Source organism: Danio aesculapii, chromosome 1 (assembly GCF_903798145.1).
Source record: "Danio aesculapii chromosome 1, fDanAes4.1, whole genome shotgun sequence".
Taxonomy (NCBI): domain Eukaryota; kingdom Metazoa; phylum Chordata; class Actinopteri; order Cypriniformes; family Danionidae; genus Danio; species Danio aesculapii.
Window position 1 is genome coordinate 29,898,529 of NC_079435.1, and position 24,015 is coordinate 29,922,543.

Below are 24,015 nucleotides of genomic sequence, written 5' to 3' on the forward strand. Positions count from 1 at the left end.
TTCTTTCTTTCTTTCTTTCTTTCTTTCTTTCTTTCTTTCTTTCTTTCTTTCTTTCTTTCTTTCTTTCTTTCTTTCTTTTCTTCAACAACAGAAGCGTATTTTTAAATGTATTAATTGTTATGTTTTGTTAATATTATTTTGAGTTAATTAAAATAATATAAAATCATTTAATTATATGCTGTTGTTTATCTTCCTGATCACAATTTTCAAGAGCCGTTTCAATGACTAGCATGCCCATGAAATGTTTTCATTATATTAGCTGGTACTTTTTCTTACATTTACTGTATTTTTTTAAATGAACTAGTTTTATATTTTTTATAGTATGTTGTTTTGTCAAAAATTGTTATGATATTGTATTACAATATTTTTATATATTTAGCCTACATGATTGAATTGATGCTTATGTTTCCATAATAAACAAATTAAGTATTGCATTTTGTATAGTTAAATTTTTTTGTTTTAAATATTCAACAACAAACAGATGCAATTGAAAATATATATCTTAGTCTTAACCATTGTAATATCAATTGGAATAAATTGAATAAATGTTTATATTAGCCTGCTTGTTTTTATGTTTGTGTTTTTGTGAAAATCGTGTTGTTTGCAGTGTAGTAATTAGTGTTGTAATAACAGAAAGTGACAATCACTGTCAAAGAAGAAAAAAAACTCTCAATAGATATTGTAAAAATATATATATTGAATGCTGATTAGTTAACAGGTAGTGCTGTTCAAAGAGTTTTATCAAACAAAGCACTTCATATTTATTTCAGTTTCGGTTTTATCCCTAGTAAAATAGAGGAGGAGCAATGAAGTAAACCATGGAGAAGAGGGACAATAGTTCTGATTGGACAGAGTCCATGTAACATCGGCAGCCACTCCTCTTACTACCGCGAAACGACGCGAAAATCTTAAAAACCACGTGAATATATAACCGAACAAGTTCCCTACAAGCTTTCCAGTTACTCGCATCCTTGGGAGTTGGTTTATTTGTCAGGATGGGATGCATTTAGGATATTTCCGCCGGGTGGTGCATTTCACGGATTTCCCGCAGAATTAATTTTCTGTAATATCTTGCTGAATTTATTTGAAAGGCTCCACGGGACGAAACGGTATGTTTATACATTTGTCCAGTTGGTTGAACATCTGAGAATGTTTTTACGAGGTGGATTGTGATTAGGGTGAATGGGGTTGAAGAAAAGAGATGATAATATAGTTCAGGGGTGAGGGGTGTGTGATTGCATGAATCATTTCGGTCTGTGCATGTGGATAGGCTATGTATGAAAATGCATTCAGATTAAATTCGAGTATCAACAGGCTGTAGACAGGCTCGTGAATAAGTAACGTTTAAAGTCTATTAAGAAGTGGGAGGAAACAGTTGTTTAGGTTTGTAGCCTACCTTTGTTTATTTTGCGCCCGTTTTCCAAAATAATACAGTTTAGTGCTGGGAAGGTCATTTTTCTGTGCCTTTAATTTGTACATTTGTTAGGATTTGTGTAATTCTTATCCATTCTGATGCAGTATTGTAAATAACGCTGACAGCTGACGTTTGGAAATATCTAACGTTAGCCTATAGGTTTGCCATTTCAAGACTGTTGAGTTATCTGTTCCACTATTTGTTTCAGGGAATTGCACAGGAAGGTGTTCAAGGTTTCCTAAAAACTTGAGGTAAATCTTTCTGCTGTCATATTTGGTTGGAATATTGCCTGCCTGCCTGCTTTAGACTTGTTTGGATGATCGTTTGGGCCTAGTCTCACTTGTTTATACCCAAAGTTGTTATTATGTAACGGGTAATGTTGTTTTCGGTTGCTGTTTTGCTCAGTCGATCAAACAACGCAAAAATATTGTTTAGTTGTTTATTTCTTTAGATGAAAACAGCATGCCTTTACGAATTTATTGTGTAATGACGTAGTAATTGCATATAGAAAATAAAGTGTGTGTAAAGACAATAAGGGCTTGAAACGTTGTTAAAATGACACAAAGTCAAACTTCCTGTTTAGGTCGAGTGCTTTTGTCCATTGTGTCAGCACACACACACACGGACGCACACAACTGGCTTTGAGGGAATCAGGTCTGAACATAACACCATGTTGTGTGGTTTGCGTATTTTGGAACAGTCCCTGTTACCTACATTATACATTTAGTATGTTTTTTTTAAATATATGTTTAAACGGTATACTCTTTTGTAAATGTTACGTCTTGTTTGAAACGCCGAAGCAGATTATCTGCTGTACGTTTCAAATGTTTTTTTTTAAATCATTTAACATTAATTGTTAATGCAGTTATTATTATAGTCTATTTTGTTCACTTGTTGTCTGCTTATTTTCATAGATTGGGTTCAAATGTATGAGAAAAATATACTACAGTTTCTTTGTGAAGGCTTGGAAATTTCTCAATATTAAAATTCTATCTAGTGAATTTTACAATATATTCTTTGAAAGTTTTACTTTTATTGTTATTGTAAATTATATCTGATAGTTTCCAACACATGTAGACTTGTTTGAATAACAGAAAGGTTACTGCATAGTTTCAGCTACTTAAAACAGAACCACGTGACAAGCTTTACATTCTCCCTATGTGGCCAGCCTACAGTTTTTAACAAATGTCTTTGCTGCCTTTTTGAAACATTCATGCTTTTTTTAAAGAAATAATTTTAGCAAGGATTTTACTATGCATTCATAAGTGGTTGGAATGAAATGGCGCATTTAAAAATCTTGAAACCCCATATAAAATTGTAGAATGAGATCAAATGAATATTGTGCGAATGGTCTGCTTCAGTGTTTATGATGAACACGACCCTGTTTATGATGTCACAACATGCAAAACTCAAATAAACAGACTAATCTAAATGTGTTTGAAAGCATGTCATAAGAATCAAAGAACTTGTGCATTAAACTTGCCAAATATTCGTTCTTAAGTGAAGCAATCATTCTGTTTGAGAGGGATTAGTTAGATTCACATTTTAATTTGTACCTTTACAGACTTTTTTTCAGTCCACCAAAACAACATTATCTAAGTTGTTGGTTGTATTGAATAATAGAGTGAGATCTCCCACTGTCTTCATACAAAGCACCTTCTGAGGTTAGATGTTGGTTAGGAACATAATTAAGTTCACTGTAATGGTTGTAAAGCACATACTGTATATTTACAAACTGAAAAATTGTGTCATTTAAATAGGCATCATTGCTGTACATTTTGTGGCTGCTTTTAAGCTATTTTTCAATTTGTTTGTAACTGTTGCTATATTATACATATTATACAACCTTATTGCTGTATATTTAAATCTACAGAGATTTTAATATTTTGCTGTGTTTGTGGCAAAAGATTCTAATTTCCCAAATAAATGTATTTCTATGTTTTATTAATAAAATAAACAAGTATTTGTTGTCAGTATTGTGAAATCACTAAAGAGACACTTGGCTTTTTAAATGATGGTATTTAAATGATAATTATATTATAAATAGCTTTCATAATTAACACTAAATAAATGGTATAAGTTCTGTTTGTTTATATGTTTTGTTTTGGTTTGATTTTAGGTTTTCAAATGTTCAAGTAAGTTTATATTGCAGTGTAAGTACATGAAGAAAAGAACCTTTCTGTTGACCAATTAACTATTGCAAATGGTTACAATTTAACTCCAAAAGAAAACTTAAAAAGAATCAGATGTAATTCATTTTATAAACATAATTATATTAATCAATTTGATACAATAAGTATTTTGATTCATGCATTAAATATATTGTTTGGTAATGATTGTTAAAACCTTTACAGAATTGTAATAATGATTATAATAATTATAAAAATACATTTGACACAATAAATATTTAAATTCATACATTAAATATGTTGATTGGTAATAATTGTTAAATAGCAAAGTAATCTCTGCAATAACACAAAAATGCACAAAGCCAGAACTTTTCTATCAGCTTTTGATTATACATTTCTTTAAACACTACAAACTGAACTACACTGTTCCTATTTACTATGACCCTTTATGTGACGCTGCTTTGACACAATCTACATAGTATAAGCGCTATACAAATAAAGGTGAATTGAATTGAATTGAACATTTTGTATTACATTTGTATTAAATGCTTATTTTATTCAGATGTTTAACATTTGAAAACATGTCTGCTCCACTAAATTGTGTTTATTTTTAAGCTGGGTGTTAAAATTGAATCAGTGCTTTTTAGTTTTAATGTGATTTAGTAATATTGACCTTTTGAGAGTGTGTCAGCAAAGTTCTACAGAATCAATCCATGATTTGATAAAATTCATCAAAGCCAATTAATGAACTAAAAAATAAAGAAACAAAACATTACAATTTATTGCATATATGTTCTATTTTACAACTGTACAAGCACAATCATTGACAGCATAAGATTTATATTTAGGTCACTGTATTTCTGTGTATTAGTTTATAATTCATATCTGAAAGTAAATTGAAGCTTTTAAAAATTCTATGCTCTTTTAATATCTTCAAATAAAAAAAAGCAGATTGATTTTGTTTTGCTATCTGGACCATGTTGAAATAACTCAGTTATTAAAACAATTTATTGAACTATCATTATTTTATTGAGAATTAAAACCTTTTAAATGACATTTTTTGAGGAGGTAGTGAGTTTATTTATTTATTTATACATGTTTTTGTTGAAGTACATTTTCGGAAAGACTTTTCTTTATTGAATCTGCATAGATGCGGTAGTGCGGAGACAGCGCTACTACAGTCAGTGGAAGTGGGCCAAGGCACCCGGCTTGTGTATGTGTGTGTGTGTGTGCGTGCGTGTGTGTGTGTGTGTGTGTGTGTGTGTGTGTGTGTGTGTGTGTGTGTGTGTGTGTGTGTGTGTGTGTGTGTGTAACCAGAGCCGAGCGGATCAGATGCCACACTGTGAACAGGACTTCAGTTCTGTCACCCTGTGTCATCTGATGCAGAGGAATCCTGTCACAGAACACATGTTGAATGTAGCTATCATGATTAGAACAGCAGATGAGTGTGGGCAAACGCTATTTTATATGATAAACTGGCTGGTCAGTAACTGTTTTTAGTTTATGTACAATGATCTTGTGTATTTGGTTATACATTTAAAGATTATACATTCAAAGATTCTGTTTTCTCAATTCATGCACCTTATTGGCATTAGAAATAACAGATTCATGTTTTCTTCCTCTGTAACAGCATTCCTTTTTTTGCTAATTAGGCCTGTGTAAAAATAGCCGTTTTCAGCAGTGTGATATCCGTTTGAACACCCCTTTTGATTCCTAAAATTCCAACATCAATCCTTTACTCACATTGTTTCCAGTGTGAGAAATGTATCTGTTCTGCACTTTCTGATTTCATTACATTCTTCTAAACTGACTCACTCCACTGCATAGTTTGGATTTTGTTGTAAATTAAAATGTTGCATTTAAATTAACTTTTTTGTGAAGTACAAAGTTAGAAGATTTCCTGTGTTTCTAAAAAATATATTATACAGTGGTGGTGGCACTGACAGTGATGAATCTGTTTGTTACCTTTTACTTTTATATTTTTATTAATTGTAACATTTTGTATCAATCTGAAAAAAAAAAAAAACATTTTCACTTAAAACTTTAGCAGAGGAAATTTCTTTCATACAGTGGAAATTCTAATCTCAATTTAGGCACATATGTTGTAACAAAAATCAAACAGCATAACAGCAAAAAAGTGTTTTCATATTAAGCAGAAATGTACTTGTAATTGTTTCAATGTGTTTCCTTGCATTTCTAGGATGGTGGATTATTGAATAATGTTACTTACAAACATTTAAGGCAATGATTTTTAAATTCACATTTAGTCTTACTTTACTCAGGTATGTACTGTAATGCCTTTCACGATGCTGTGAATTCCAGAAATTGTGTCTTAATGCTGTAAAGCCTGACATAATGATTTACTATCATATATCTATTTATTTATTGTTTTTTAAGAAATGGAACAGTTTGCAAAGGATCAAATTTTATTTAGACTCATCATTCTTTTATAACTCAGATAATTTATATGAGCTCAAACTTGAGGAGTAAAAACAGAATATGATTCTATTCAGTCCAGCTCTTAAGAAAAGAAATTTACCATTGGAATTTGTGATCTATAAGTACTGTGGGAAGGTTGGAAAGCAGAAATTCAAACTGAGAGAGTGAGAGAGAGGAACACTTGTTTATTATTGTTTCATTATGAACGTTTATTTTTTTTATTGAGTGCAAAGCATACAAGGGAAGTGGATGCAGTGATGATTAAGAGAAGTACAAATGTTTATCAAAAGCCTATCATGTAGTAATTAATGCTCATATTCTAACATGATTTTTAGAAGTGATGCATATGGATAATAAAACAAACCTAAGCTGATTCAGTATAACGATATTGCAGTTATACTTGCACTAATAGATGTTGGGCTGTTTCATTCCAACACATAGGTAAAATATACACTGAAAAAATAATTCAAAGATGATTCCTTGCATTTACTATTTTTTTTTTTTAAATTAAAGTGGTTGTAAAGAATTCATTTGGGCTAAATTTAAACAAACAAATTAAGTTGAAAATTACTAAATTTAATTTGTTTGTTTAAATTCAACACATTTAAATAGTTTGCAACAATTTTGCAGGCATAATTCTTTTTCAGTGTAGACAAACCCCACTGTTGGGTTAAATAGAAATAAATGACCCAATTATTTGGTGGTGTCTATGTTTTATCCAAATTTGTGTGGAAACAACCAAGCATTTTTTTGTATACATAATTTATAAAACTCATTAAAGTTTTCCCTGAAGAAAGTTGTGTAACCTAAACCAAAACGTGGAGATTTTTAGAACCAAAAAAAAAAAAGATTTTTACTTGATAAAAATTACTACTGTACCAGTGAGTAGTCAACAGAAGAGCAAGCGTTTCAAGGATCATCAATTAATATCCCATTTAATTTGAAAAAGATTAAACTGCACTTGCAGAGATCGGTTACACCAGTAGGGGCAGTGCAGGGGTATTAAGAGATTACATGGATAACTCCATCTCCATTCATCCTTACACTGTCTCTCTCATTGCGTCTTATTGGCCACATTAATTAACAATACTTGTAACAGTTTTTTGCCTATAGTATAGATAGAGCATGGTCATCAGGTGGTTAAGGTCTGTTTCTGTATCAATTACTCATGCACACACATTACCTTAATCACGTTCAGTGTCTTTGCCCCATTCCCAGACTGAAGCAACACTGATGACTTGGGGATGGTGCAGGAGTTGCTATGGAAACCCTATAGCTGGTGAGTGTGGAGGTATAGGCAGGTCGGCCGGGCTTTTGTTAAGGATGGAGTGTGTGAGTGGAGTCTAGAGCAACACAATAGCCCACTGAGACCAGCTCACAGGAGAGGGAATTTACTGGGAAAAACTGTGATCTATAAGAACTGTGTGAAAGGTTGGGAAGCAGAAACACAAACGTGGTGTGAAAGTGAAAAGAGAGGAACACTCCCTGTTTGCTTGTGGGTGTCGGCTGATCAACAGGTTAGGTGACATGTATAAGCTGATTCATATTGCAGAAGTTTACGCCGGTCAATGATGTAATGTTCTACTTATTATTCTTTTAAAAATCATCTAAACGCTTTAACTGCCCCACAAACAAAAAAACATTTTTGGATTGCATTTCTTAACTCCTAATGTCGCTAGTTAACACACGCAACACATCCCATAATTTCTAAAATATCAACTATTTGGTAGAGGTTGATATGTTGGTTTATGGTAAAAGTACCAGAATTAATACATATACTGTGAAAAATCTGAAAATATAAGTGTAAGACCAGTTTATTAAAAATAAAACTGTTTTGAATGCTAAATCATTTTAATTTTTTGAAGTATGCCATAAAATATTTCAGATTCTCATTTACATTTTTTTTTTTTTACAATAAAACCAAAATCAAGTGTAGTAGTGCAACAGGATTATGTTTGCTTGATTGTTTTGTATACCAACAATGCTGTGTGTGTAAACCATTATTTAAAATGATCATTCTGTAAATGAATTTAACAGTCATTATTTAAAACAGTCAAATCACAGTCAAGCATTTGGTAGAGCAGGCAGTTAAAAGGTTAAGAAGTGGTTAATGACAAATTAATGTGTATATATTGAAGGAAATATCTTTTTTAAATGGTAAAGTCATGTGTATCATTAATATGAACATAAAACAAGTTGCACTAGACTTTTCTTTGATGTCGTTATGTATATTCAAGTGAAATGTCTTGAAGTAGAATGTAGGACAGGATTTGATTGTGTCCGTTGGGAACTGACTGTATTGTATGCTTATGGGTAGTCTTTGGTCAATCTTACATCGTTAGAGAAGAGATATTACTGCAAGAAGGAGGAAACATTATTTTTTATCAAAGATTATGGGACACAAAAATCTTATTTCTGTATTACATTATTCTGTGCAACGTTTCAGCATTGATGTCAGCGTGTGTGTGTGTGTGTGTGTGTGAAATTTATATATAAAAAATACTTTTCTGTAGATAAATTGTAATTTTTACTGCACAAAGAACCAAACTGTATTTATACTGAAGTATCATACTGACAGTTCACCCAAAAATTAAAATTTTGTCAAAAGCCATTCGGTCCCCATTGATTTCTTTCTGTTTTTAGATCTTAGGACTTTTTAGGAACAGAACATTCAATTACAACTTTGTTCATCTAATTGCATTATTCAATGCACTTTCATTACTTTATTTTGTCAAATATCTGTGTTGAAGCATGAATTTTCAGGGCTGTGGAGACAGTCATCCCACAATTTGCTTGTTACAAGGACAACGAGTAACAAATTGGACTGTATTTGTCATATATACTGTTTTTGGCTCCCCAAAGTGATAGTAGCTTTTTATCTATTTAATTAAATGCTTTCTTTTATTTTTGTTTACATTATGTATTTAAAAATGGAGTATAAAATAGGCTAGCACTGTCATGTTGTAAGTACAGTATATTAAATGTGATCATGTGATTGTCCTGTGAAAGATATTAAAGCTTTAATGTTTGATATTGTATGCCCAATATTACTGTAGATGTTAGATTTTTTTTCTTTTAGTGTGTCCTGGAAGATTCTGTAACTCCACTATGATTTTGTGAAAGTGTAGAAAACTATTTCTTTATTCGGAGAAGAGTTTTAGTATGTAGAATGCATCTGAATGCCTTGAAAATCATTTGCTTATGGTGTGTCTTATACTAAAGGAGCTCACACACACACTCTTGATTCTCTGCTTGTTCGGATCTGCATTGTGGTTTTGTAAAAAAACTATTACTGAGAAGCTTTATTCCTGTCTGTAATTTGGCTGTATGCTATTGGAAAATCTGGTATTGTAATATTTTGTTAGCATTGATAAATAGAATAAAGCAAAGCTAAAAGTGAAACGAACAGTGCTTTATGGTTATCTGGGGAGTCTAACAGTATTCAGGTTAGGGCTGTGTAATTTGGGGAGAAATTTGCATTTTTGACTGACCGATATTGCTATTTCAAACAGATTTGCAATTTAAATGAATAACCAGCTCAATATTCTCAAAAGACTTCAAATGTAAAGAATACAACATGCTTCATGTATAAAAAATGGTTTACAGTAAGTATTGTATTAGTTAATATTAATGAATTATTAACATGAACAAACAACTAATACATTTATTACAGTATTTATTCACCTTTGTTTTTGTTAGATGATGAAAATAAAGTTGTTTATTGTTAACTCTTGTAAACTCACAGTGAATTAACTAAAGTTAACACTGAATTTGATTGTAACAATGCATTATTAAATGTCAAACTATTAAATGCTGCTCAAATGTTGTTCAATATTAGATGTGAGAAGAGGGTTTACAGAGCGTCACTGTTATGAACGGAAACAGTGTCTCTTTCCGTTGTCAAGTCACCAAGAGTGACACCTGAGCACTCAGTTATTCTGTTTAAGATCAGACGAGTGATAATATCTGAACTAAATGTATTCTAAACTTAGTAACTGGTGAAAGAATTCAGTTTGATATGAGCCCTCTGACTAGTGTGATGCCATCATTACTCCATCCTGCTGTTTGTTTGTTTTAGTGGTGGGTGATACATGCATCTGGTTTCAGCTATGTTGATTGGCCAGAACAAGAGTGTGCTCATTCAATTGGCTAGCAAGCCTGCCACTCAATGAGGACATTCAGGCACTTGTTCTTGGGTGCATATTTGTGTCATATTTATGTATTTATATTACAGTCTTTTGTTATTTGCAAATTGCAATGTTTCAAATTGTGATTACAATTCGATTAATCGCATAGCCCTAATTCAGGTATAGAAATTATAGAATCAAATGTAAAATAACACTGTCTTCATTGTATAAATAATTTAATCAAAAGTATGTTAATTAGTCTCAGGCCTTAAATAATGAACTTTTACTTTAGTATGGTTAAATGACCGAAGAAATCTCATATGTTCTGAACTGTTTTCTGGTCAACTATAATCTTAACTCAGCATTGCATATCCCACAATGTGACTATTGTGGGTGCACACATTATATCAATGCTGAAACAATACAGTGCTTAGAATAACTGAGTACACCCTATTTTGAAAATGAATATTTTTCTCCATTTCTCATTGAATATAGGCAATGTATTTTGGTGCATTTAAACAAAACAGATTTTTTAAACAGATGTATAGAAATTGAAAGATAATACAATTAAATTCAAGCAAAACGCTGCAATTAAATGTTCCATTTTTTTTGCTTCTCTTGATTTTTCCTTATTTTAAAATTTTTATTATATATTTTTTATAACATATACATTTGGGTGTGCTAGTTTTGGACCGTTATCGTAAGTTATTTTGTTAGATAAGCTCCAGATTTGGCTTCAGTACTGTATAGTACAGTAATGTATATGCGCAATTATAATCAGAATCAGAAAAAGCTTTATTGCCAGGTATGTTACACATACGAGGAATTTGTTTTCGTGACAGAGCTTCCACAGTGCAACATGATTAAAGAGACAGGACAAAAGAACAGATAATAAATATATTTAAAAAAATAGAAGTAAGTAGTGAATGCAAATATACAAATTGACAATATACATATATATATATATATATATATATATATATATATATAATATACAATATAAGTTGACTATAATATTGTATAGCTTCTTATTAAAATATATATTTAAAATATAGATTTGTGAGGGGTGGACTTATACAATATATGTTAAGCACTGTGTATGAAGCCCTAGTCTGTAACTTTTTTTTCAGTTTGACTGTAAACTTTTTTACCTGCCAGTTTTTTTAGATGCTCTGAATCTCCAGTGCCACAGCAAAAGAAATGGTACCATAAAATACAACCTGAATAACAGAAATGTTTGTCCATAAAAATCCAGAAAATCTTTTGCTGATTTTCTCTTGCTTTATTTATTTGTCCAAAGCACACATAAAGTAGGGCAGCATGATGGTGCAGTGGGTAGCACAATCGCCTCACAGCAAGAAGGTCGCTGGTTCGAGCCCCTGCTGGATCAGTTGGCATTTCTGTGTGGAGTTCGCATGTTCTCCCTGTGTTCAAGTGGGTTTCCTCCGCGTGCTCCGATTTCCCCCACAAGTCCAAAAACATGTGGTATAGGGGAATTGGGTAAGCTAAAATTGTCTGTAGTGTATGTGTGTAAATAAGTATGTGTCACGATTACCAGCGATCGTACTTCATAGATCGCTGGATCTCACACACAAACACTTATGAACTACAAATCCGCAATTCATGGACCACATTTTCATACATGCACTCTGTTCACACACACACACACACATGCTTCCTCATTTTGACTGATTACACTCACACCACCTGAGCATTGCCAAAGACTGATTACACACACTATTTAAGCAGCACACACACCTCCATTGCAGAGTCCTGTATAGTGACAATTCAACGTGTTAACCTTGTCTTATTTCCCCGTGTTTTGACCTTAGCCTTTTGTCTTTTTGTCCCTGTCTGCCGCCGCCTTTCGACCTCTCGCCTGATACTTTTGACTATGATTCTGGACTGCCTTTATACATCTGTTTGCACCTGTGTTGACCATTGCTTGCCTGACCATTCGAATAAACCTGCATGTGGAATCGAACCAAGTTGTCTCTGTCACTCCCTGTGTTACAGTATGTATGGATGTTTCCGAGTGATGGGTTGCAGCTGGAAGGGCATCCGCTGCGTAAAACATATGCTGGATAAGTTTGCAGTTTATTCTGCTGTGGTGACCCCAGATTAATAAAGGGACTAAGCCGAAAAGAAATGAATGAATGAATGAATGAATGACTAAAAGTATTTTTAGTGTATTCAGCAAGCAAATTAATTGTATTTTATAAATATTAACACTTTTCATTTTGATGCCTGCAATACACTCCGAAACAGTTGGGAAAAAGAAAAAGTGAGACGGTTTGTCTCTTACAAGACTTTATGAAACATTGATTGATTTAATAAATTCAATGTGAAATAGTATGTTTCCCTAAATTCTGTTTTAACAAATTAATTCAATTTCAAATATGTAATTCAATTACATTCGAACAATTAATCAATTCATTCATTTTCTTTTACAGTCCCTTTATTAATCAGGAGTTGCCACAGCGGAATTAATGAACTGCCAAGTTATCCAGCATATGTTTTATGCAGCAGATGCCCTTCCAGCTGCAACTCAATTCTGGGAAACACCCATACACTCTTCCATTCACACACATACACTACGGCCAATTTAGCTTATTCAAATCACCTGGACCACGTCTTTTGACTGTGGGGGAAACCGGAGCACCCGGAGGAAACCTACACGAACATGGGGAGAACATGCAAACTCCACACAGAAATGCCAACTTACCCAGCCGGGGCTCAAACTAGCGACTTTCTTGCTGTGAGGTGATCATGCTACCCACTGTGCCACCGTGCTGCCCCATTCGAACAATTCTATAAAAAATTGGTGTGCACTAAAGATTTATTGTTTGAATTAAAACATTAAAGATTGAGCAATGCTAATAAAGTTTCATTTGAATAGGCTGTATTATCAATACAGATTTATGTGAACTACAGTTCATGTAAAATATAGATTTACTGAGTGAAATTCTTGTCAAGTGTGCCATTAGAGCAGCTCTGAAGGTGAAGTTCATGTGTTCATGTCCTTGTATAGTTAGTATTTAGAGCGTGCCGCTCATTCACATAGAGATATGCTGACTAGAACATGCATCATTCAAAACAAGTCTTGCATTTTAATATTTACAGACATTAGGCAATTTATCAATCTGTACTATTAATCCAACTATTAATCAAACTCTATGACATTCCATATAATATTTGAAAATCACTGATTCGGCAATTCCATGTTTCTGCAAAATTCATACAGTGTGACTCTCTTCACACATATGCACACACACACACATACACACACATAGTGGGTCAGAGGATGAGGATCAGGTTGTGATGGAGATAATGCTTCTTCAGCCTCTTGTGAATCACGTGATAGTCAGTGATCTGATAGCTACATTAGATCTATATGCGATACTGATATTATTAAACCTCATGAGCTGATTGTTAGTCTCTAAATGCGTCAGTGAATACTGACACACAAATACAGACATCATCACTTCTACATAAACAAGCATGAAGTGTGAGTGCATCTTTGATGGTGTACGTGCAGGATTGTCTCTGTTTAACCCCTTCAGGAGGATTGGAGTCAGCTGAGTTTAGTTATGTGTGCATGTGTTTGGGGCTGGGGGGGTGGGGTGTAACCACACTCAATAGAAGCCTCGCTTGTGTCTAATAATCCCAATCCCCTTAGCTTAAAGGATGACGTGTCTCGTAGAGCGCTACTTGGCTCAAACTCTGGCCACGTTGTGTCCTGTTGATAGAATGGGCTATGCATGCATTGCTACAGGACGTGGGGATTGACAGAGCACAAATTCTGGAACACAATGGATTGATATAAAACTTTAAATCTATATTTTTCACATTGAAGGAGGAAACTTGCTGTCTGGTTCATAATCTATGACTGCTCTGAAGTAAATCTGTAATGAAGACCTAGAACTCTTCTGTGGTTCAGAGGCAATATTAAGTGACTTGGAAAAGACAACAAGAGTTGTTGGTCGAACACTTTTAAATTAATGACAACACTTTCTAAAACTCTTTCATGCTGTCAGGCTTCATGATTACTGGATCATCAGTGGCAAGTTGGAAAAAGGTATCATACTGAGATTTGTAGTTTAGGATCATTGCTATTTATGTTTTTGAATGCATTTAATCCATGTAATCAGTGTTTCCCTGAGCACCAATTCTAATGCTTCAAGCTTTATAATGCAATGAGCACATTTTCCCTCTAAGTATGAACCTTAAGAGATCTTGCCTTACCTAAAAGAATAAATGAAGGATGCTGCATTTAATCCCTTAAACACATCTCTTATAACTATTTAGGTGTGAACATGTCATGGCCAGAAGCAGCTTTACAGAAAATAATTCATCCATTCATTTTACTCTGGCTTAGTCCCTTATTTATCAGGGGTTACCACAGCGGAATGAACCGCCACAGAAAATAATATAACACAGATATAAAAATTGTTATGAAAAATTACAATTCAATTTGGAAACATTACAAATGATGAAAGAAGAATTCAACATGTCTCAATCAAGAAAGTTTGGAGCGTATGTTTGATGCAAAACAATTAAAATGCACACCTATAAATCTAATACCTCTTTACTAAAAGGAAAAAAGGCCTATAAACTACTGTTTATAGCAATGAGTGCATCACAAAAATTTATATTATTAAATATTCATGTTAAAAAATAAAATTTTATTTATCTAATAATTGCAGCCAGCTTTTAGTGAATTGTTTTAATATTGTCAAAACATAAATTTCAGTTGTCATATATCTAAAAAGGCCTAAATACATGCAGGACCATTCAAATATTTTGCTGGTCTCCAACTATTGACAGCAGATCTCTCAGAGGGATTTGCACTCGCGAGATCTTTACTGATCTTTTCATATAACTTAAGAAATGTAATGCTTAGAACACCACTGTGGCTTTCGCGATCTGTCTTGCTCATTTACTCTAGTCGCTATGATTTCCGAGTATTTTTACTCATTTTAGGGGATCACGGGAGGTCAGGTTGGATGAGACGCTAGATGGGGTGAGAGGTGCCATGGCTATTGGATTGAGGGTTAAAACACTATTGGTTGGGTTTAGGGAAGGGGTAGGCTATGCACAATATACTGGAGCGCACGGTGTTTGGTCATATACTGGAGCACTGTTGGTTGGTCAGTCAGTAAATCAGTCAGTCGAAAACGGCCGCTGGTGGATTTGTGAAAACAAAAACTGCAAAAAATCATAGCTCCTGGGACATATTTTGCTCTCTCCAGAAATGTATATAGAGGTATATAATCAAAATAAGCCAGGGTTGCAAAAATTTCCACATTTTTATTATTCTGTTGTGATAATTCGCCTTATTTAGTAAATCTGGCTCCTATAATGTTACAAAATATTTTTAAAAATGCTGATCTATTCATCAAAATAAAAACTTATTCACTATTAACAAATTAATACATTATTAATTAAAAGTATGACTGTTTTCCTTATAGTGTAGTAATAAACCAATCTTGTCATTTTGAGAGCATTGCATGTTTTAGAATGTCCTGTTTAGAATGAGAGAATGAGGGCGTGGAAACTCATACCTATGCAAATCAGGCATGCTTAGTAAGTATGCCTTTTGTGCGTTGAGATGTGGACTTGAGTCCTTAAACCTCATTTGCATCACATACATCTAGAATCTCTTCCAAGTGGGATATAATTGGCATTGCATCCATAGAGGAAGGGGCATATGACATTTAAAGTTGCTAAAGCTGAAATTCTATTACCCACAAGGGGGTCTCTGCCCAGTAGGTTGTTACCAAATGAAGCATTGTAAAATTTGTTATCTTTGTGATTTGGTTTTGTTTTTGGCTTCATATGCTGTATAATACACTTATTAGTCCTGGCATTTTTATAGGCAGAGGACTGATTTAAGGTAATATTTTTTCCAGTGCGAGGCAGAGGGCAGTGATTAGAGTTACCTCTTTGACTCGCTGTTGTTTTCTGTGTAGCTTTCTGCACATCTCATTAGGGTCTGTTTGATGTATTGATGTTGTTCCTCTCTGTGTGCTCTTGTTGATATATGTCAAATTTATTTTAAAACTGCAGAACCATTCCTGCATTATTAATGTGGTTTACACGAGTTTGGACTGTGAATCCATACAGACCAGCATTTACACTACTCATAAAAACACTGAGATGCGTTCCAGGTTAGTTTACACCAAGGTCCCGTTTATATATTTTTATAGATGCTTTTATCCAAATCCTCTTTGCATTCAAGTTATATATTTTAGGTTCATGCATTCAAAGGAATTTAAATCCATGATCTTGTTTACTGTTTATGCTACAGAAATATTAGGATCTTTTAAAGGTTGTTTATATTTTAGAGCAAATGGGGGCTGTGCAGTATAACAATACATATCACATGGACAAAATAAAAAGTTTTGCAGTGTCACAAAATACATTGTTTATATGTTAATACTTTTTCATAATTTGTATTCAGTGCAATATTACAAGCATTACAGGGATGCAGACAGAAACAGCATCATGAGAAAGTGGCAATCTTGAAAGTACAATGTTAACATTTAGCCTTTTATTAAGAATTGATTTAACTTGATGACCTGTTATCATTAGTTTTGAAAAGTGTTTGATATGTTGTTCATATTTATTTTATATTTCTACGTTTATAATCAAACATTTGCCATGAAGTTTTAAAAAAAGTGAGACATATAGTCACATATAAATGAGTTTATTTTATATAAAAAATAAATAGTCCTTTACACGTGGTCATGTGGTTTAATGATTTAATTTACAGAAATGCTACTATAGTGTGAAATATATCATTATCAGGATATGAAAAGACTTATATTGTGATAGGAGATTTTTGTCATATCGCCCATTCCTTTGAAGCTGGTAAGCTATTCTATTCTATTCTATTCTGGCCTGATATATTATTCATCATTCATTTCCTTTGGCTTAGTCCCTTTTTATCAGGTGTCGCCACAGCGGAATGAACCACCTGATATATTATCATTATTTATGAAAATATTATTTCTCTAAGTCTTCCCTTTGCTGGCTGTTAAAAAAAACAACAACTCTGTACTTGGTCAGACTAAGTACAGTATCTACTTGGTTGCATGGGGTGGTAACTTGGCAAGTAGATTGTTAATATCAAAATTACATTTCAACAATAAAATTTTGATAATTATTGATATTAACAATTTAAATTTTGACTACATTATACATTACATTACATTTTATTACTTCTACATTTTTTTTGCAACGAGGCTTCTAGTCTATTTCACTGTGACATTTTTCTATATCTTAATGCTGTAATTCATCTTTTATGAAAATGCAATTGCAACTAACAATTAACAACTAATTTACCCTGCTATTGTTTAATTTCGTGTTCCAATAAATAAATAAACAAATAAAATAAAATGTTATTTAATTTTCTTAGTATCATTGTAGTGTACAGTGATTTTTTTAGTATTAATTGGGGCTGCTTTTTTTTTAAGAGGAAGCACAAAGGTAGCGAGCTTGAGCGCCATAGTAAAACTTAAAATATACCATTGTATTTCTCTCTATTTTATCAACTTATGCATATTCTAATGATTTTTGGCATAAAAGAAAAATCCAAAACTTTAAGCGATACACTCAGTTTTTGGCTATTGCCAAAACTCTTCCTATGCTACATAAGACACTTAAGATAAGTTTTGTAGTCTATGGTCAAAAATATGGTTATTTTGTTGGCTTGTGTTTTTTGAAATCAGTATAATCTACAATACATAATCTTTTAATAATAAGTTAGTATGTTCAATTTTAAGTCTTACTAAACTACAATATGTCATAAAGTAATAAATAATTATTACAAATCATTTTCAGCTTCAGTTTTTGGCCTACTGCATTCAGAATTTTCAGTTTTGGCCTAGAATTTTAATTACTGTGCATTCTTACTAACAAACACAGTACTTCAACAGATTAGAGTGTTAAACCTGTTAGCAAGTAGGTTTGGTCAATGTGATAATGTCAGTTGTTTTGCAACATTGTACAGTACCAAGACAAATCCATCAGATTAGTTGTTTGAGAACCTTTTATATTATATATTATTATTACCCCATGGGTGGTCTTGAATTATGTATAATTTGTTTGTCTTATGGGATGAAAGGGACTATAAATAAATCAGCAAAATGTAATTTCAAGTCTCAAATGTAAACAACCAATCATTCATCACAAATCCTGTAAATGTTTGACCCATAAGTCAACAAGAGGGTTAATAAGGTACATTATTATCATATTACATAATATATAGTCATGTATGTATTGTGAAATTCTGACTTTAAAGGTTTCTCGTGACAAACAGTAGCTAAACAGCAAACAACAAGTATTGAGGTAATGAAAACCAACTGATCTTAAATGTTTGGTTTGTTTAGAGGTGTGAAGAGACATGGCAGTTATTAAACAATGACAGCATTTTCTTAAATGACAGGAAGTTTGACATTTGTGCTACAGTTTTAGCAAGGAAAACAATATCTATATTTTGTATTGCATTGGTGTAAACGTTACACCTGATCTGTGTAGGTTCATGCAAGTAGCACGGCATGATAAACATTGTGTCACAGACTACTAAAATGTGAATCCACAATAGAGAAATGAATTTTGGGATCACATGATAAATAAGAGAGTTTTTTTTTTCTGATCGGGTGTAACAGGAAAGTATTGAGAAATATATAAATAATAACTGTTTTTAGCATTGCACACTTTTTTATTTTAAAATGCATTACTTCTCCTGTTCTTTTCATAAAACCAGAAACATCAAGTCCTTTCCATCCAGTGCTTTATTACAATAAAACAGTACAGTTTTATAATATGGTCCTATTTTATTGCATTTCTTAAAAATATATATTATTTAGTTATATGCATCAATGCAAAAATGGGGATAATATTCCACAGTTTTATCACATCCAGTTGTACATCTGATGTGTGTCTGATCATATTTGCTAAAAGGCAACAAGCGCCATTGAGTTTAGATTTGGAAGTAGTTACATTGTAAATACATCTCATTGTGAATTTTTAATTTATAAAGAATCACCTCAACAAGCCTCTTTCAAAGATATTACTTTCAGCATCCCAGGTACCAACACCACCGAGAAACAGTGCTTCAGAATGATTGAAATGTTGGCGTTCCAAAATATATACTGTAGATGTAGATTTAGGCCCAATCCCAATTCTACCCCTTAGCCCTTCCCCTTACCCCTACCCCTCGTTTTGTGCATGCCTGTGAAGGGCTAGTGGTGTCCCAATTCTCTTTGTCTTGAAGGCGTAGGGCTAAGGACAAGGGGTACCCCTCCAAATGAAGATTTTTCAGGACCACTCGAAACCAAGGGGTAAGAAAATTTCCCAGAATACACCAGCCACAGCTGCACCCAGCTGTAAGGAGATCCACAAATTAGTATTTTTTTGTCAGTATTACAAATGTTTACAACAAACAAACATGTTTTTATACATTCATAACCGCGTTCGTGTTTTACCATCCTGCTTTAAAAAAATGGGCTTTTTACAGTGTCTGCTATAATGTTAATGTTGTTTTGGTGTGTTTACATAGAAGAATATGGCCACTGTGTAAATGCACACTACATTTACGATCTTATTGCCACATTAGATCGTTATGATGACATAATATATGCCTTCAGTGATTTCCTGAAGATAAAAACCAAAAAATAACACAACTGGAATAACAAGTCGTAATCGTCTGATCTCATATGAAGCATGAGATCGCGATGACATAAGATGACGTGTGCAGGAGCTGTAGTGCTGTCCCAATTCTTAGGGGTAAATTTTGAAGCCCTTCCCTTTAACCCTTAGACTGTCACCTAAGAAAATTCTGTCATTTTACTCACCGCCATGTCTCTCCAAGCCTAAATTACTTTCTTTCTTCTATGGAATAATAATGGGACATGCTACCAGAGTTGTACATTTTCACTTGAAAAAATTAACAAAAATATGACAGGGCCTGACTTTTAAGCTTGTCTGCCTTAAAAAAAAAAAAAAAGTATTATATATACAAAAAAAGGTAAAAATTGTATATATATATATATATATATATATATATATATATATATATATGGGATGAAATTTTTGGGATGAAATACTTTTTATTTACTGTATTTATGCTTTCACTTTAGGGACAGATAAGGTACATTTCTGGTAGAATGCCCCTAATAAAATTTTTTAAATAAAGAATGTTCAAAATAGAACTGAAATGCAGCACTTGGTATTTGTATGCTTCAACTAATCCTGCAGTGCTGTCTTTTAGAAGTAGCTAATGGATAGCATGTACTTACTTTGTCAAGTATGCTAATTAAAGATGTTTACTTTTAAACAATAATTTCTGCTGTAGAGGGCATCTGAATGCTAATACACATAGCGCAGCTCATAAATAATTGACTGAGCTATGCAGAATGCTAATGGATTAGCCACTGGGGGCAGCGAGAGGTTGCTGTGTTGAAATATTGCACACTGAATGTTAATGTGGAAAGCGATGTCCAGGTGTACCTCTAAAAATGTGAAAAGAGGCAGTTATGCTATATTTATTTTTTTTGTATTCAATAAGAATGCATCACCTGCGGGTTTTATGATTAAATCCATGTTAACAGTGATTGCTGATTTAAAATTTACAGTGGTGTACAGACACTGGTGATAGCTTAAGCAGATCCAGGCTGCTTGTTTTTCTCTCATAATAATAAAGTCACCAGGTCTGTAGCTCTATTCCAAAAGCCATTGTCTTCTACAACAGCATAATACAGTGTATTAAAATGTGCACAAATTTGACCTTTTGTAACGTTAAGAGCCACATGTATTTATTTATTTGTGCTTGATTAATTAATTATTTAGCTTATAATAAGTAAGTCAATTAATGCCTATAATTACCATAATTTTGAGATCTCAAAATGAAGGTAACGATTCATTGTTGTTATCACAGCTTTAGCAGTGAAAGTGGTTGAGCTTAACCACACCAAATTACAAGTAAATGGAAGAATCTTTAAGAGGCAAGACATGACGGATGCTAGAGAGCATTTAATTGGTCAGAAGATTTGATGAGGAAACGAAGTATGAAGTCATGTGAAAAAATTGTTAATCCATTTAGAAAGAAGTGATAAACTGCAATCTTTTAATGTTTGTATATTTAAAACTAGATTTTTGTCACTGTTTTGGAGCACACTAGATTATTTTAAGACTAACATACTGATACTAACATAAAAGAAAATTATTTTAATTTCACAAGGACTTAAGAAGAGTTTTCACATTTAATTAGGGCTGTTCGATGATGGGTATATGGCATGTATGTATGTATATATATATATATATATATATATATATATATATATATATATATATATATATATATATATATATATATATATATAGTTTTTACCTTGTAAGTAAGGTTGCAGAATGAAAGGAAGCAGAATGGAACAAAGTAAAAGAAAAAAATAACAAAAGGTTATGGAACAATTATGGAAAAGGAAAAAAAAACAATAGAATAAAAATATACAAATGAAGAAGACTGTGTTTTAAGCATATTCACTGGAAGTACTTAGTAGTAGTTTTGTCCTATTTTCAATCCAAATATCTAAAAACATCTTGAATCAAGATTCATACTAGACAGATGAAATAGCATAAGAAATGGTCGTTTTTTGAAAAAACACACCTTAAAATATAAGGTGTGATAAATAAAATGAAAAATAAATAAAATAAAATGATTGTTTGCTTAAAACAAGCTAAATTATTTGCCAATGGGTTAAGAAAAATAATCTTAATGAGATATAATCTCAAACAGAACTTTTAAGCGTCACTTAATTTTCTCATGCAATTTTTCTTGTCTGTTCTTGATTTAAGAATTTGTAGATATTTGGACTGGAAACCAGACAAAATTACTAAGTAAGAAAAGCTTTTTTTTTTGCAGTGTAGCTATACATGACAACAGATTGAAAAATATATGATCCAAAAAAGGCGAGCTAATAAAAATGTGTCTTTAGTCTTGCAATGTAAAATGCTAAGTAACTATACCACCACTGCTTTACAACTGTAAATAACCCTTTCACTGGTGAGTTTAAAAGATTCTATCTGGCCCCGTGAGTGAGTTTTGTTTGATCATTTGGCGATCATTATTTTAGAACGTTCACCCTTAAGGTTTCCGTGGCAACGCGTCATGTTTTTCACGTGACACAGCGCAGCGACAATAGCGATGTATGATAGATGTATCCCTTTTACTGCTTTTCACAAAAACATGTAAGTGAGGGTTTTTGTTGTTCAAAAGAGATATAAATGATCTTGATCGTGATCTATGACGTGAGATATGTTTACTTGCGTCCAGTCGTATGCATCGTTCAAAATAGCAGAACACGCAGGCAAGCAAGTGGCTGGCCAGCTAGGAAAAGAATAGATTGAACTTTGTTGTTACTTTCACTACATGTATCTGATATGGATAATACACATTGGCAAATTATATTTGAATGGATTGTTAGACTTCCATAGAGTTTCTTGTGTTTTACAAACTCTAAATGTATTGTTTTACTAGTACTTGTGTGTTTTTACATGTCTAAAACATAAAATAAGCATTGGGTGGTTAAATACACTGCATAATTGTGATAATATGACATGTCTTTCTCTGGCTCAGCACCAGCCAATGCACCAAAGCTATGTTTTAATGTTTCATGTCATGCTGCTTTTGTTTATTTAGTGTAAAATGCTCCCACACCTGGGATGACTTGGGTCGCACAGATTTCTCTGCCTTCGCCATGTATCTTTCCTCTAATGTACCTCCGCTTATTTTGTTTGCTCTGTCCTGTCTATGAGGTGCTGAACTCAGTGTGTGAGAGAGGCAGAGTGTGTTGACCACTCTACGCTCAACTAAATTTTATATAATCAAACATCTCCGTGTCGCGTGACACATCGATTAAATCGATTCGTTGTTGCAGCCCTATTGTAAAGCAATAAGAGCTGTTCTGCTTGATAGTGGAAAAGTGGCTACATACAACTGGAATTGGTGCACGTCAACTGAAGTGCTACCTCAGCGCTCTTCTAAAAATGCTCCAAGTCCAGCAATCTCCGACTGTCTTGAGTTTAAAAAAAATGCAGAGATTTTAGCACTGAGTGTACAGCACAAGCTCAGCACTGAGGTATACTGCTGTCATTTACTAAATGTGACAGATTGGAAAAGTGGCAATAAACTGATAAGCCTGTCTGCCTTTATTTTGCGATTTCAACTGGCTGGATGTACATTATCCCATACATAGCAGGGGTTGTCCAAATTTCTTTGGTCAGACCTCCAAACTCAACTAAAATATTTTAACCAAAAGGGGACCTATTATGCAAAAATCCCTTCATATGGTGTTTAAACACAACTGTGTGGTAACAGTGTGTGAATATAGGCAGTTTCTAATGGTACAATTAATTAGTTATATTTTTAGAATCGCACTTAAACACATAAACACTTTCATTAACATTCTCGCTTTGTACATGTCATTGGAGGGGAATAGCCCCGTTTATTAGTCACAATCTCTTCCTTATTAGAAAAGAGTATTTTGAAAAGAAGACATGGAGCACAACCTCATTTGAATTTAAAGTGACAGTCACAAAAACAGCACAATAGGGCTTAAATCATAGAAGGGGCAGTTTTAAAAAGTGGTATTTTGAGGTGAAACTTCACATACACACTCTAGACACATCAGAGATGTGTTTTACATATTGTAAAAAGGGTATTACATATTGGTTTTACATATTGTAAAAATAGGTCCCCTTTAAAACTATAAAGATTTTCAAAAGCGATGAAAGCACCTGCAGTTGTTTTACTATGTTTTGCTGTTGAATCACCAACCAATAAAAAAGTATTAAATTTAAAGAAATAGTTCACTCAAAAATAAAAATAATTACTCACCCTATT

At 33.0% G+C, this 24,015-nt stretch overlaps 1 protein-coding gene across 3 annotated transcripts in view; it reads left to right on the plus strand.

Annotated features, from left to right (window-relative positions):
- Positions 1–849: 849 nt before the first annotated feature.
- igf2bp2b (insulin-like growth factor 2 mRNA binding protein 2b) overlaps positions 850–24,015 on the plus strand; it is a 62,766-nt gene continuing 39,600 nt past the window's right edge. Inside the window, exons 1-2 of one of the 3 annotated variants that reach the window (XM_056458600.1) lie at positions 850–1,109; positions 1,623–1,665. The gene's annotated coding sequence lies outside the window, so the exon portion shown is untranslated. The remainder of the gene's footprint in view (positions 1,110–1,622; positions 1,666–24,015) is intronic. The other 2 variants (XM_056458580.1, XM_056458597.1) reach the window with 2 other exon arrangements.